Here is a 15,908-nt window from a genome sequence, read left to right as displayed (position 1 = left end):
AGCAGAGGGCCTGACACACAGTAAACCTCTGACAGATGTTTTTTATTCATTCATTCATTCATTCATTCATTCATTCATTCATTCATTCATTCACTCATTCTGAAATGAGCAGCCAGAAAGAACTGAGGTATATGTGAAGCTGTTAACAGGAAAATATTCAAAAGAAACCAGTTAGAATATCTAAAAAGAATGGGGCACAGGGTTTACAAATAAATGGCTGGAAACCAGAATTCAAGGAATGGAAAATATCATCTAGGGAAGAATGAAAGTGTTTTAAATGACTTGTTTTAGTACTAGTACCAAACTTTTGCCCACATTAACACATTTTAAACACATAGTTTCCTGTACTTCTATGTTTTTGACTGTTTTTGGGGAGAAGATTTAAACTTGCAACAATATATATATATATATATACACACACATATATATGTATATGTATTTGTATATGTTTATGTATACATATATTATATATATATATATACATATACATATACACATATATGTATATGTATTTGTATATGTTTATGTATACATATATTATATATATATATATATATGTAATTATAAAATAACTTAGTCATTGTCCCTCATTTGCTACCAAGAGATCTTGAAAGCAGTAATTTGAAGGGCCAAGGAAGGATAAATATCTTGCCAGGAAGATTTGGGGGTGGGGTCCTCCCAATGGGAATCTTTTTATAATGCAGTATATACCATTTGGTACTAATGCATTTCACTGGCAAACAGAAATAATGCCTCTTTATAAACTTCCTTTTGAGTTGGGGTAACTCATTAGTTGTATCCAGAGAGGAATGCTGAAACTTTTCAAGTTACAAGAATATATTCCCTAACCTCCAACTGAAAGATAGGTTGCTTCATTTAGGACCTCTTTTCACTTTAATCCCTCACAAACTTGCTGCTTTGCTATTACTAATATTATTCATAATAATTATGATGAATTCGTGGACAACTGCAGTTTCATGTGAAAAGCATTTACAATTTTCTTAAATTATTTGCTGTGCTGTGTCCTTCACTTTGGATTTTAATTTAGATTGTCCAGAGCTAGAATGAAAATTTAGACATTTCCAAATATGAGAAACTTTTCCATTTTCATCCAGATGATTAGCACTGGAAAGACAAAAGCAAAACAAAACCAAACCAAACCTCAAAAAACACTGGACTTCAAATCAGAGAGCCTAAAATCAGACCAGGCACTATTAGTAACTTTGTGACCTTGGAAAAGCCAATTAACTTCTGTGAACCTCAGGTCTCTCATCTGTAAAATGAAGAGTTTGGACTAGATAACCTCTTAAGTACCTTCCATCCATAAAATTATGATATTGATCTTTAAAAGGAGGGCTTTGAACTAGATTATTTTTGAGGAAACTTAAAGCTTTCTATCCTAGGCTTAATGTGTTAAAGGGGAACTAAGATTTCTCATTTTTGTGAGGTTTAAATTTGTACCATGGTCTGATTGGGATTATGTACTGCATTAGAATAATGTTGCCTGTGGAAATTAATCCTATGTTCCCCACATAGGTATTAGATTTAAGAATGGAAGAATCCAAGAAACTGGAGCACAAGAAATAGCTCAGATTTATGAATAATTATTTTTTGAAACTGTAATTATGCAGACTTAGGATTGCTGTTAAGTGGCATTTTGCTGCATTGTAAAACATAAATTTTAAATTAATTATTATCTATACATTTCCTTAGAAAGTTTTGTAGGCCACATTAATGAACAATTAATGGCCATTATAATATAACAAGGGCCATTCTTATGCACTTTGAGATATTGGAAAGGTGATGTTTTTGATGTCCCTGAACTGCAAATTGTTCTTTAAGATTTTCTCTGAACGTGCACAGAACAGGGGAATACTAATAAAATTGTTATATTTTCATAGGTCTTATTATTTATTTTTCCCCATCTATTGCTTAATTTTCTTTCATCTTCTGTAACCATTATATAACTTTACATTTAACGTTTTCCAGTTTTTAAAATATATTTCTTTCCTTTTTATTATGCTTAGTGTTGAACTCTGGTTTGTTACATGCTTGTATCTACCTTTTCCTTTTCCCTTTACTTGTTTGCTTGTTTCTTTTTTTTTTAACCTGTGGTGGCTTTTCAACATCTATGTTCTTTCGCTCCTTGTTACTTGAATAGTAAACTTCTCTTGCCTTTTTCCTGTGTCTGTTTCTTGAAATGCCCTTTCTTCATCTCACACTCTTTCCATTTTCTCATGAGTCTAATATTCTTCCATTAATTTTGGAAAATAAGACAACTTCCCACTTTTTCCTTAGTCTCTTGTTTTCCTAGGCTTGCTTCCCAATAAACCAAAATTCCATTGCCTAATCCATTTTTCCTTATCACCCAGGACGGGTTTCTTCAACAAATCAATACATTCAACAGGTATGTCCCATCCACTCCCTTGATATCCCTTGAAAGCTTCTCTATCTTTACATGTGCTTAAGAAATAGGCTTCTGGGAATACTTGACAAAAATCTCCTCTCATTCTAGATATAATGCTTTGAGGGTTCTGGAAAACCAACAAACTTTCTGTATTTCAAGTCAGGAAAAGTTATGTTGGTTGTTTCTGCCTTTTATTCCAAGGTGGGAGGGAGAGGAAAGAAAACCAAGATGGGGAGAAATCCAATACCAGATTCCTAAGTCTAGCTAATTTGATACTTTGCAATTCTGGACAATCATCTGACTTCTTTGAAGAAAAGTCATTTCCATGCACAGGTTTCTTGTTTTTAGAAATGTAATTATAGGCAAATGGGCAAAGGACCCACATGTACAAAAATATTCATAGCAGCTCTTTTTGTGGTGGCAAAGAATTGGAAATGGAGAGGATGCCCATCAATTGGGAAATGGCTGAGCAAGTTGTGGTATATGAATGTAATGGAATACTATTGTGCTATAAGAAATGATGAACAGGCTGACTTCAGAAAAACCTGGAAAGACTTGTATGGTCTGATGCTGAGTGAAGTGAGCAGAACCAAGAAGACTTTGTACACAATAACAGCCACGCTATGTGATGACTAATATTGTTAAACTGAACCATTCTTAGCATTACAAGGATCTAAGACATCTCCAGAGGCCTCGTGATGGAAAATGCTGTCCACATCCAAAGAAAGAACTATGGAAGTCAAATTGCTATCGCTTATTTTTACCTTTTGTTGAGTTTTGTTTCATCTTTCTGATGGTTCCTCCTATTGGTTTTAATTTTTACTTACAACTTCACTAATGTGAAAATATGTTTAATAAGAATGTAAATGTAAAGCCTATAGCAGATTGTGCGCCATCTTGGGGAGGGTGGGGGGAGGAAGGGGGAGAAAAATTTTCAACTCAAAAGCATTTGGAAGTGATTGTTGATAAATCAAAATAAATTAACAAAATAAAAAAAAAAGAAATGTAGTTATAGGATTTCTGGTGCCAAGATAGCAGCATGAAGAAGGAACCCTCTGAAGCCCTTCCAAATTCCCCTCCAAATAATAGAAAACTGCCTCAGAATTGATCTAAGAGCAGGGAAGCAGCTTACCAGCCTGTCAAGGAAGGTCTCTCTCACTGGGGTGGAAGGGGAGTGAGGTCCAAGAGCAGCAGCACCAGCAGTCAGCCTCACAGCAAGGCTCCATACCTGGGGCAATCCACCAGCTAGGCCCCACCCTCCTGCAAACCAGTAGTCCCCTAGGCAAGTGATTATCTCAATAGATGCAGAAAAAGCCTTAGACAAAATACAGCACCCATTCCTATTAAAAACATTACACAGTAGAGGAATGAATGGAGTGTACCTTAAAATGATAAGTAATATTTATCTAAAACTATCAGCAAGTATTATCTGTAATAGGGATAAGCTAGAAGCCATCCCAATACAATCAGGGGTGAAGCAAGGATGTCCATTATCACCTCTATTATTTAATACTGCACTAGGAATGTTAGCTATAGAAATAATAGAAGAAAAAGAAATAAAAGGACTTAGAACAGGCAATGAGGAAACAAAACTATTACTCTTTGGAGATGATATGATGTCATATATGATGTCATACGTAGGAAATCCTAAAGAACCATCTAAAAAACTACTTGAAATTATTAACAACTTTGGAAAAGTTGCAGGATACAAAATAAAGCCATATAAGCTATCAGTATTTCTATATATTACCAACAAAGTCCAGCAGCAAGAGATAGAAAGAGAAATTTCATTCAAAATAACTATAAACTATATAAAGTACTTGGGAGTCCACCTGCCAAGATAAACCCAGGAACTACACGAACACAGCTACAAAACACTTTTCACACAAATAAAGGCAGATTTAAATAATTGGAAAAATATTAATTGCTCATGAGTAGGCTAAGCCAATATAATAAAATGATAATTCTACCTAAATTAATCTTAATTTAGTGCCATACCAAACTATCAAAAAAAATCTTATAGAGCTAGAAAAAATAACAAAATTCATCTAGAAAAACAAAAGTTCAAAGATATTAAGGGAATCAATGAAAAAAATGTGAAAGAAGGTAGTCTAGCTGTACCAGATCTCAATTTGTATTATAAAACAGTAATTATCAAAATAATCTGGTACTGGCTAAAAAAATAGAGTGATGGTTCAGTGAAATAGATTAGGTAAAAATTGCATCATAGTACATGACCATAGTAATCTAATATATAATAAACCCAAAGATCTAAGCTTTTCTAACAAAAACTTGTTGCTTGACAAAAACTGCTGGGAAAACTGGAAAACACTATGGCAGAAACTAGGTATAGAGCAACATCTCACCTCATATACCAAGATAAGGTCAAAATGGGTAGATGACTTATATATAAAAGGTGATACCATAAGCAAATTAAGAGAGCATGGACTAGTTTATCTGTCAGATTTATAGATAAGGGAAGAATTTAGGACTAAAGAAGATATAGAGAGCATTACAAAATATAAAATAGGTGATTTTGATTATATAAAATTAAAAGGGTTTTGCACAAACAAAATGTGACCAAAATTATAAGGAAAGCAGAAAACTGGGGAAATTTTTGCAACAAGTACATTGTACATAGTAACAGCAATATTGTACAATGAAGTACTGTGAATGAGTTGGCTATTTTCAGAAATACAGTGATCCAAGACAATTCCAAAGGACTAATGATGAAGCATACTATCTGCCTCCAGATAAAGAACTGATATTGATTGAATACAGACTGAAGCATGCTATTTTTTGCTTTCTTTTTTTCCTTTTATTTGAGTCTTCTTATATAAAATGACTAACATTGAAATATTTTGCGTAATTGCAATGCATAACTTATATCTGATTGCTTACCATGTCAGGGCAGAGAGATGGAAAGGGATGGAGGGATAGAATTTAGAACTCAAAACTTTAAATAAAAAATGTTTTAAAAATTGGGAAAAAAGAGAAAGAAATGCAGTTATAAAGTTGGGAGGAGGGACAGCTAAGTGGCTTAGTGGATAAAGCAATGGCTGTGGAGTCATAAAGACCTGAGTTCAAATCTGGCCTCAGACACTTGACACTTACTAGCTGTGTGACTCTGGGCAAGTCACTTAACTCTGATTACCTCAAAAAATCCAATCAAGTGGGTTAAATGGATCCAAGTAAGTGGATTATCTGATCTTAGAAAATGTGCTGAGACAGGAAGAGGCAGACAAGGATAAATTACATTAGAGGAAAAGACAGAAAATCCTATTACAGCAGAGGGAAAGAAGGGAGGGGGGTGAGCATTGTTTGAACCCTACTCCCATCAGATTTGGCTCAAGAAGGGAACAACATAATCAGTTAGGTATAGAAATCTAACTTGCCCTATAGGCAGTAGGAGGGAAAAGGGGAAAGAAAAGGGAGGGGGGATAGAAGGGAGGGAAGAAACATGAGGGGTAAAGGGGAAGACAAGGGAAAGGGATAATAGAAGGGAGGAAGGACTGGAGGAGGTCGTGGTCAAAAGCAAAACACTAGGGAAGGAAAGGAGAAAGAAGAAAGAAAAGCATAAACGGGGGGGGGGGGGAAGGATGGAGAAAAAGACACAGATAGTAATCACAACTGTCAATGTGAGTGGGATGAACTCTCCCATAAAATGGAAGCAGATAGCAGAATGGATTAAAAAACATAATCCTACAATATGGAAAATGCTATCCACATCCAAAGAAAGAACTATGGAAGTTGAATTGCTCTCTTTTTTTTTCTCTCTCTCTTCTGTTGAGTTTTGTTTCCTCTTTCTGATGGTTCCTCCTATTGGTTTTAATTTATACTTACAACTTCACTAATGTGAAAATATGTTTAATAGGAATGTAAATGTATAGCCTATATCAGATTGTACACTGTCTTGGGAAGGGTGGTGAGGAAGAAGGAGGAGAAAAATTTTAAACTCAAAAGAATATGGAAGTGATTGTTGATAAATCAAAATAAATTAATTAAAAAATAAATAAAAAATAAAAATAAAAAATAAAGTTAGGAGGTCTGGCAACAGTTGCATGATCTCCAACTTGTCCCTTCCTCTAGTCACACACTGACTACTAAGTATGAGACACTGCTCCTCTATACAGTAAAGTCAGGCTTATTATTTGAGGAGTTGTTAATTATGAGTCCCATAGTATAACCCATTCAGAATACAATGTTAGGTAGGTAGTGGTACATACCTATAATCTCTGTCATTGGGCCTGTGAGACTGGTGGATTACTTGAACTCAGGAGTTTCCACCTGCACTGAGGCTAAGCCTATTAGTTGTCCACACCAAATCTAACATCAGTACAATGTTCCCCTTTGGAGCAGGGTGTCTCCAGGTTGACTAAGGAGGTACAAACAAGTCCAGGAGCAAGTCAAAACTCTCATGCTCAGCAGTAGTGGGATCAAGCTTGTGAGTGGCCCCTTCTAGCATGGGTGAGATAGGAGTAATTTAAACACACACACACACACACACACACACACACAGTGTTAGATATAGTCCTCCTTGCACAAAATCTGACATACTTGCAAGGTAGACACACAAGAAATTCGATGAGAAGAAACACTGAAAGAACTGGTATCTCCTGAGTATTTCATAGGTTCCCAAAGTGGAGGATACTGCCCCCTGGAGGTGCTGGAATAATGGGGAAGGGGGGTTGGTAGTAGCCTTGGTGCAACTGGGGGGAAGGGTCACTGAATAAAAATAAGGGGGTGGTGGAAGCGGAAAGAAAGAAAAGAAAAGAAAATTTTAAAAAACCATTCATACATTTCATCTGTTGTGTAACAGTGTTAAAGTCGTAGTAATTACATTATTTTCCACATAAATACACAAAATGCAAGTTACAACCAATCTGTGGTCAAGTAGGCTGACAGGTCTTAACAAGCAAGTATTGGCAGGTGTTGTGCATTGTCAAGAAGTCCTGCATGCATCAGCAGGAATATGTCAGTGTCAATATGGCATCATCAAAATTTCAATGCTGGGAAAAACCCCACAAATTTACAATAAATTATTAAATTTCAGATGCATCATTTTTTAAAATATATGTTTTGAAATGACATAAATTTTTTAAAAAGCATTAAAGGAGTGAAGCAAGTAGATTTCCAGGAGGGCTCTGAGTAATTTTTTTCTTTCTTTTTTTATTCAAAGGGGACAGTAAACCAAATAAGTTTGGAAACCTCTGCTCTAAATAGTAACCTGGAAACACTATAGGTTGGTTCTCTTTTTTTAAAAGCAGCATTAAATTTCTTCAGGAAATGAATACGAAATAAAATTCCTACCACTTATTGCAAAACTCTAAGACGAGAAGCTTTTGGCCCTTTAAGGAGCAATCATTAGTGAAGGATTCTTCTCACCTCAGATTCCATTTTAAAGGAACAGCCTTAAACTACCTTTCAAGGCATTCCACAATCTTGTATTCCAATTTATCTTTCCAGCCTTCCTTCCTTATCCCTTCCCTTCCTTCATGCTGCTGTCCAACCAACTACTTGCTGTCCACAATTCTTGTCCCGCCCTTTCTTAGCTTCTTGATTTCATTCACACTATCCTACAGTCTAGAGTGTACACTACTTCAGTCCCCCCCATCTCAGCCTGTTGACTCTCCTCCCTTTAAGACCAAATGCAGATGTCATCTCATATATGAAATCTTCCTTGACCCTTACCCCAGTTAGAAGTAATCTCTTCTGCACCATTTTTGTTTATTTGTATAATACTCCTTCAACCTTATTTTATAATCTTAAAACTACCTGAGAGTAAAGGCCAGGCACAATAGTTTCATCTTTGTATTCCTAGCTAGTCTAGTGTCTTGCCTATTGTAGGTAACCGTTAAATGTGCCATTGTTGTTTGCTATATTGAATTGAATTCAATTGAACTAAATCCTTCCCAACTGCCCTGACACTCCATCTCTAATGGTTCCTCCTTGAGCTGCACCCCATGTACAGCCCTTCATTCTATCATATGAGTCATCACTAATGAGTCACATCTGCTTTTGCACTGACTTTCCCAATCATGATCCCCAGTTGCTGCTCTCCAACTGTTGTTTCTAAACAGCCTAAGAAGCTTCCAGTTTCACAGTTCTATGCCTTTGTCCATTCAAAGATACACTACTGCTTCTTGAATAATAATATTTCACACATATGGCACTATACTTTTTCAAAGTGAATTCACTTACATTCTCCTATTTGATCCTCAAAGCAACCCTGAATGGTAGTTAGGACTGGCATTATTCATCACCCACCCTGTGTTTCTTACCATCTGCCCTTCTGCTGCCACCCCTTTCCCTTCCTTTCCCCCATCCACTTTCTACCTCTACCTCTGAGAACAGTAACTGAACTAATCCAACCATTGCTCCTAGAAAGGGCATTGTAGTCACTATTTATGCTCCACTCAAGGCCCTGTGACTCTCCCAAAACCAAATTTTCTTCCCTGGCCACCAGCCCTTTATGCATTCTCTTTATAATCTAATGTAAACTCCTTGAGTATAAGAACTGTTTGACTTTTGTATTTGTGTTCCCAGCACCTGGCAAATAGCAAACAATTTAATAAGTGCTTTTTTATTCATATGTTCATCCTGATTTTATAGTTGAAGCATGTTAACTTTTTTAGGTCTCAGTTTACTAATCTAGGGGGATGAAGATGATCTGTCAGTTCCCTTCCATATCTTAAATGCTATTATTTCTATGAATTGTCCAAGGTCATACAGCATAGTTAGTGACAGATCCAAAACTGTTAACTCAGAAGGGCTGTGCCCCTATACTTTGAATTAAAAAGAAGACAAAAGGGTTAGGTTCTCCTATCTGAATAATTGCTTATTACCAATTCAGTAGTTCTGTCTGCTATCTACTATTAGCTAAACACCACCCCTGATAACTGTATTGAAAAGATGAGAGATTACCCTCTTGATCTGGTCTATCTTCCCAGTTCCCCACTGTACAGTAGCTCTAAATAGGGTTTTCTTTTTATCATAAGTATTTATCTTTAAAATTGTGAACAAAGAACAAAGAAAAACAAAAGCTTTAATGCTAACACTCTCCTGAACATGACATCTTATAGGAATTACTCTTTTCAAAACGAAATCATTTTGAATATTTTATAAAGCAGCGTAGAGGATGTGTTATTGCAGTGGTCTCCCTGCTTTAAATTTCTCCCCAATAAAATCTATCTTTTACTCAGCTGTCAAATGATTTTCTTAATGTGTAGCTTTGACAGTCAATCCCACTATTCAATAAAGTTCAGTGTTCCCTATTACCTCCAGGATCAAATATCAAGTCCTTTATTTGACATTTAAAGCTCTATACAATCTGTTTCCTTCCAACCTTTCCAGTCCTGTTACACTTTCCTCCTCTCCACACATTGTACCATCTTGTTTCACTGGCTACTTGCTATCCCACTTGATGCATTTTAGCTATTCCCTAAGTCTGAAATGCTCTCCTTCCTCAGTTCTGCCTCGTAGTTTGCCTGGCTTCTTTCAAGCTCAGCTCAAAACTCACCTTTTTCAGGAGGTTTTTCCCCAGTCTTCTGAGCTGCTAATGCCATCCTCTCTGAGATTATGTTCCTTATAATCTGATGTATCTTGAATATACCTAGTTCCTTAAATCTTATTTCAAGGGCTAAGGCTGTTCCCCCATCCCTAGTGCTCAGTACAGGGCCAGCGATACAGTAAATACTTAATAAATGTTTTCTGACCAACTGCCTGGGTCAGGCATCCCATGTGGTATAAGGACACTACATACAGGACTTCCTAGTTTTGAGGCCAGGCAGGGGTGTATCTCCTGAAGAACTTAGAATTGTTAGAGTAGGGAGAAAGATATAGTATTAAAGCTTCTGCAGTCCCATCTTCCTGCTTACTCTCTTCCTTAAATTACAATCCTCTTTCCTCAAGATTTCTCCTTTTCCTAATCAAAATAGGGAGGATCAGTACCATATTGAAAACATGCCAATATCATAACTTTTTCATGGTCTTGGCTATCACAAAATGGACCAATCTGGATACAAGGAAAAATACCTACTCTATTTCCAGTGTTAAAGTCATTTGCAACACCACAAATCTTTTGTTTTTTTTTTTATCATAAGGCAATCAGGGCTAAGTGACTTGCCCAAGGTCACACCGCTAGTAAGTATCAAGCATGAGGCCAGATTTGAACTCAGGTCCTCCTGACTCTAAGACTGGAGCTTTATCCACTGCACTACCTAGCTGCCCACACCACAAATCTTCTAGATAGTGAAGGAGGGTGATAGCAGCAAATCAGAGATATTCTTCTAAAGTTAGAGACTACTTGCTCATCTTTGAAAAAGATTGGTTTGGCCTATGGACTATCCACCAGGCTTTTGCCCAGTTTCCCACTGGTCTGATTCAATGATGACTATAACTGTAATTAATGGTTTGTTCTCAACAAACTTGAAAACTTTAAACAAAAACCAACAATAATCTAACTCCCAACAATTCTGCCAATTTCCTCAGTCACAGAGTGTGTTTGTTGAAATGTGAAATGAAGGAAAGATTTGGATGGTTCATTTCCCCACAGGCAATTTACCCAGCCCTGAAAGTGGAAGACAACCACTCCCAAAATACCAGTCCCAGTGGTATTAAGACCATCATAATTAACACCCCCCTCCCCAAATTTTAATAATGGAACTTTTCAGTTAAATCAGAATCTTCCAGTCATAAAAGCACAGTGACACACAAAGGCCAAATCAATGTCAAATTGTTAGGCAAATTGACTATTACTGTGCTTCCTTAAGTAAAAAGTAGGCTAATTCATTCCTTTCCTCACCTCTCAGGAATACTTTTAAAATTAATTACATAGAAAGTACTGAGTTCCTAAGAGAAAATTCTGTTTTCTTTTATTAATAATAACAGAATGTGATTATTACAAGGTCAAAATGAGCTATAATTTGTATACAAAGATGAAGCTCCTGATACACTGTCAGCAGGTAATATATTTTCAATAATTTTTCCAGTAGTGAGGATAGGTTTGTACATCCACACTCATAAGCCAGGCCCCTTCTTCTGACAGGGGCTCCCAAATTTTGCTATAGTCAGTCAAGCTCTCATGGAAGCAATTCTAGTAGTAGAAAACAATTAACTTTTTTCTCTTGTGAAGTCAGATAACCTACAGCGATATCAAAACAAGGGGACCACTACTTGGTATAATCTTCCCTATGTAAGTAGGTTTAAAGTTAAAATGAAAAAACCACATAAAAGAACCTAAGAAACAAGCAATCATACAAGAACCCAAGAAATAAGCTTATTAAATCTTATTAGAAGAAAAGCCATATACAAATCGCCAAAATACAAATGAGTACACAAAGAAAGCTTTGGGAGACAAACTTGGTTATAATCGCTTTATCTGCGATTTCATCAAGGACTGTTACTTTGGAGTCTGGGCTTGTTTGCTTTTTAAAGTTTACTTTCCCTTTTCAAAAAGCCATGAAATGAAATCTTTCATATTGATCTTGTCATCTTCAAAAAATCTTCACTCTTCACTTTTATTATAGAAGACTGGTAAGATCTGCTCAGATTTGCTGAGTTCAGGGAGGAGGTAAGAAAGGGATAGTACAGAAGTTTTCTCTGTGATTAAAGATTTGGCTGGAGAAAAATAGTCAGAGAGAAAAGTTGGCCGAGTGGGGGAAGGGGGATTGGGGGAGAGAGAGAGAGAGAGAGAGAGAGAGAGAGAGAAGAGAGAGAGAGAGAGAGAGAGAGAGAGAGGGAGAGAGAGAGAGGGAGAGAGAGAGAGAGAGAGAGAGAGAGAGAGAGAGAGAGAGAGAGAGAGAGAGAGAAAAGAAGAAGGAAAGAGAAAGAAAGAAAGAAAGAAAGAAAGAAAGAAAGAAAGAAAGAAAGAAAGAAAGAAAGAAAGAAAGAAAGAAAGAAAGAAAGAAAGAAAGAAAGAAAGAAAGAAAGAAAATTGAGGGGTGTACAGTGAGGAGTGAAGAGCATGTGCAGAGGAAAGCAGGCATTGTAAGCATGGAATAAAGAAGATGACTTTGACTTTGCGAAGCGATGGAAGGGAGGTACACATTAGGAAGAGAAGCAGAGTAAAACAAAAGGGAAGAAGGAAGAATGCAGTACAGGAAATCTGGAGTCCTAGTTGGCAGCCTTTATAACTAGGAATATATTAGAGGAAAGAAAGGGGAGGATAAATTAGCAAGGAGGGATTGTAGGAAGAAACAGACTGCCAAGGAGAGGACCTGGGAGAGAAAAGTGGTCAAAAATATATAGGAAGGCGATCGACAAAGGCACGGAGGTGAACAGATAGAGAAAGGAAAGGGGCATGAAAAGAGAAGAACGTAGAAAACTGGCATAGAACAGAGACAGAGGAAGAGTGGGAGGGTCCGGCAAAGAAATAGATATGGAGGCCCTAAAGAGGGTAAAAACAGACTCAGAGAAAAGAGAGTAGGGGAGGGACAGCGAAAGGGGCGGAGAGAGAACTAGGGATAGTAGGGACCAAGAGAGATAGAGAAAGACAGAAGAGGGAGGGAGAGAGAAGAAGAAGAAGAAGAAGAAGAAGAAGAAGAAGAAGAAGAAGAAGAAGAAGAAGAAGAAGAAGAAGAAGAAGAAGAAGAAGAAGAAGAAGAAGAAGAGAAGAAGAAGAAGAGGGAGAGAGAAGAAGAAGAAGAAGAAGAAGAAGAAGAAGAAGAAGAAGAAGAAGAAGAAGAAGGAAGAGGAGGAGGAGGAGGAGGAGGAGGAGGAGGAGGAGGAGAAGGGAGAGAGAAAAAGAGAGAGAGAAGGAAAGAGAAAGAAAAAGAGAGACAGAGAAAACAGAAAAAAGAGAGGCCGAGGGAAAGAAGGGGGCGAGTGGGAAAGACGAAGGGGGAGGGGAAAGGGGAGGTCGCTGGAGAGTGTGCAAAGGGAGGAGTAAGGGGTTGGCAGCCTCTCCTCTCAGCCCGAGGGAGCCCAGGGAGGGGGGCGGGGGCGGAGAGGGGCGGAGGAGAACTCCTGGGAAGGGGTTGGGGGAGGAGGGTGGAAACCGAGAGCACGGACTGGCAGACAGGTCACTGTCTCGGTGAGAGGTGCCCCGAGAGGGGGGCGCGAGGAGCCGAGCTGACAACCCACACGTCAAATCCACTTTAGGACAAACTAGGTCAAGCTCCATCCAGAGCCAGGGGTTTCCCCGCCCCCGCGGGGCACCAGCTAGGGGTGGCCAGCTCCGGCTCTAGCCCGGCTGGGGCATGGTCACCTTCCTCTTCCTGCTCCTGCTCTTGCTCCTGCTCCGCGGAGTCTGGCAAGCAAGGGAAAAGCGAGCCTAGGGCTTTCACTTTTCTCTCTTGCCTCTCCCTCTGTTCATCTCCTTTACCTAGCTAAGTGCTCATGTACCCCTGGAGAAGAATTATGTTTATTCAGAACTTATTGTTTCCTCAGTTAGCCAACTATTTTACCGCCTCTTCACTCTTCCCCATCCCCATCGCCAGTTTCCAGTCCTCAGTCCTCTTCTTCCTCACCACCTCATATCTGCTACTCCTAAAACCATATTAACAAAAGAGATGCCGTGGAAGCGGAGGTGAGATGGACTGGGGGTGGGGGCGAACTCGACTGGTGTTTATTGCCCCACAGGGGCCAGGGAAAGATTTGTGCAGCTATCCTTCTTTAGTTTTCTTCTTTCCCTCTCCTTCAGGGAAGTGGGGTTGGAGAGAAGAAAGCCCAGCTGTGAGCGAGCTCGTCTGCGTGTGGGTCTGTCTGGGAGTCTGTCCTCTTTTGGGCTGATCCTCATTCTGGTAGCCCAGACTTGGCCAGTTTCACAGAGAGAGAAAGAGGAGAGGAAATGGGAATGGCGGAGAGGTGGATGGGTAATAGTCTCAGACTCTTCAGTCCAAGTTGTCCCCTCGCCCCTTCTCTCCCCACCGTTTGGTTTTTCACAGTCACCTCTCCCACCTGGGCAGGTTAGATCCAATCCCTTCCCTCCTCCCTCCCCCACCGCCGCACCCGCAGAGTCCACTTCTTCCGGAGTGTCCCTTTATGGGAGGAAGCAGAGGCAAGACAGCAGAACTACTTTGTGTGGCGGAAGGATCGTGCGCTCGGCTAGAGAGTGGAGAAAAGAAACCAGGAAAAGAGAGTAGGGGGAGGGAGAGAAGGGGGGGGTGGAGAGGGGTAAATAGTGGGGAGAAAGAGCCAGCTCTAATTCACTCCAGTGCATTAGCAGCAAGAAAAGGTCTTGCAAGGAAACCCTTGCAAGAAAATAAGAAGAAAAATACCACCCATAACGCACGAGCTTGCTTCCCGGTGTATTTTGCTTGTGGTGTTGTCTTGGTTACTTTGGACCTCTTTTTTTTTTTAAACAAAAATGGTTTTAAGAGGCATCACGTAAAAACAAAAACCAGCGCTATTCATATTCCCTACGGTCATTCTCTTCGGTTTTCATTTGCGTTTCGCCAAGAAAGAAGAAAAACTCACATATGCATGCACACGCACACGCACACACATACACACACACACCACACCACACATACACACAACCTGAGCCTTCCTCGTGGGGTAATGAAACTCTTCACACAGACGGGGTTTGACAGCGGTCCTTAGCAGTCAGGGACTGCTTGGAGGCTATTGCTTTGTGTGTGACACAAGTGTAAAGGGCTAGAGAGAAGCGAGCTTTCGATTTCCTCTTCTTTCCCACCGCCCCTTTCTCCCCATTACTCAAATACTTTTTTCCGCCTCTCCCGGAAGCGCCGACCAAGGTCTCCGACTGGAGCTGGACAAATAAAATTAGCTAAAAGCTTCATTTGGAAGTAGGACATCGGTGAATGTTCTCTGTCATAAATTTGCTCACTCGGGCATCACCTTGTTTTTATCGTTTTGTGATTTTTATGCTTAGAGTATACATCCATTCCTATTGCATGTGAGTCCATAATCAAATAATAACAACCATCATTTTAGCTGCCTGAAAATTTACACTGATTCAGAATTCCTAATCAAGCAGTATACATATATGTATATTATGTATATATAAGAGCGTTCATTTTTCATTAGAGGTGGTGCAAATTTATTTTATGGCTTATTCTTGGCTAAACAAATAATACAAAATTTTCTTTTATTTATACTACTCTGTCATTTTAATTAACACTAATTTTTCCCTCTCCAGGAACAAGGTAATATACATTGTCTTATAAGATACTTGTGGTAACTATGATTCACTCTTCTACTCTTCTCCACTCATAAATCTGAGTAAAATATTCAAATGATCAGAACAGCTAAAACTAATGCATAGCCAACATGGTAACTACTTTCAATGTTTCATAGGAGTATTGTTACAATGAATTAAAACAAATTTTTTTTAAAAACCCGTTATATTCTTGCCCAGATATTATCAGGACATTTTCACTGTTCTGACAATACCTATTTCGTCATCAAAAAGTCTTTATATTTCATTTTAAACCAGCTATTTAAAGGAATTTTATTTAAAATATGTTTATTTATTGTAGGAAAATGTTTCTATATTCACATTTCGCCAAAAACAAACATTTATTAATCTCTTATTCTG

Source organism: Phascolarctos cinereus, unplaced genomic scaffold (assembly GCF_003287225.1).
Source record: "Phascolarctos cinereus isolate Bilbo 61053 unplaced genomic scaffold, phaCin_HiC Scaffold_1;HRSCAF=81, whole genome shotgun sequence".
NCBI lineage: Eukaryota > Metazoa > Chordata > Mammalia > Diprotodontia > Phascolarctidae > Phascolarctos > Phascolarctos cinereus.
This window is presented reverse-complemented; position numbering follows the sequence as displayed.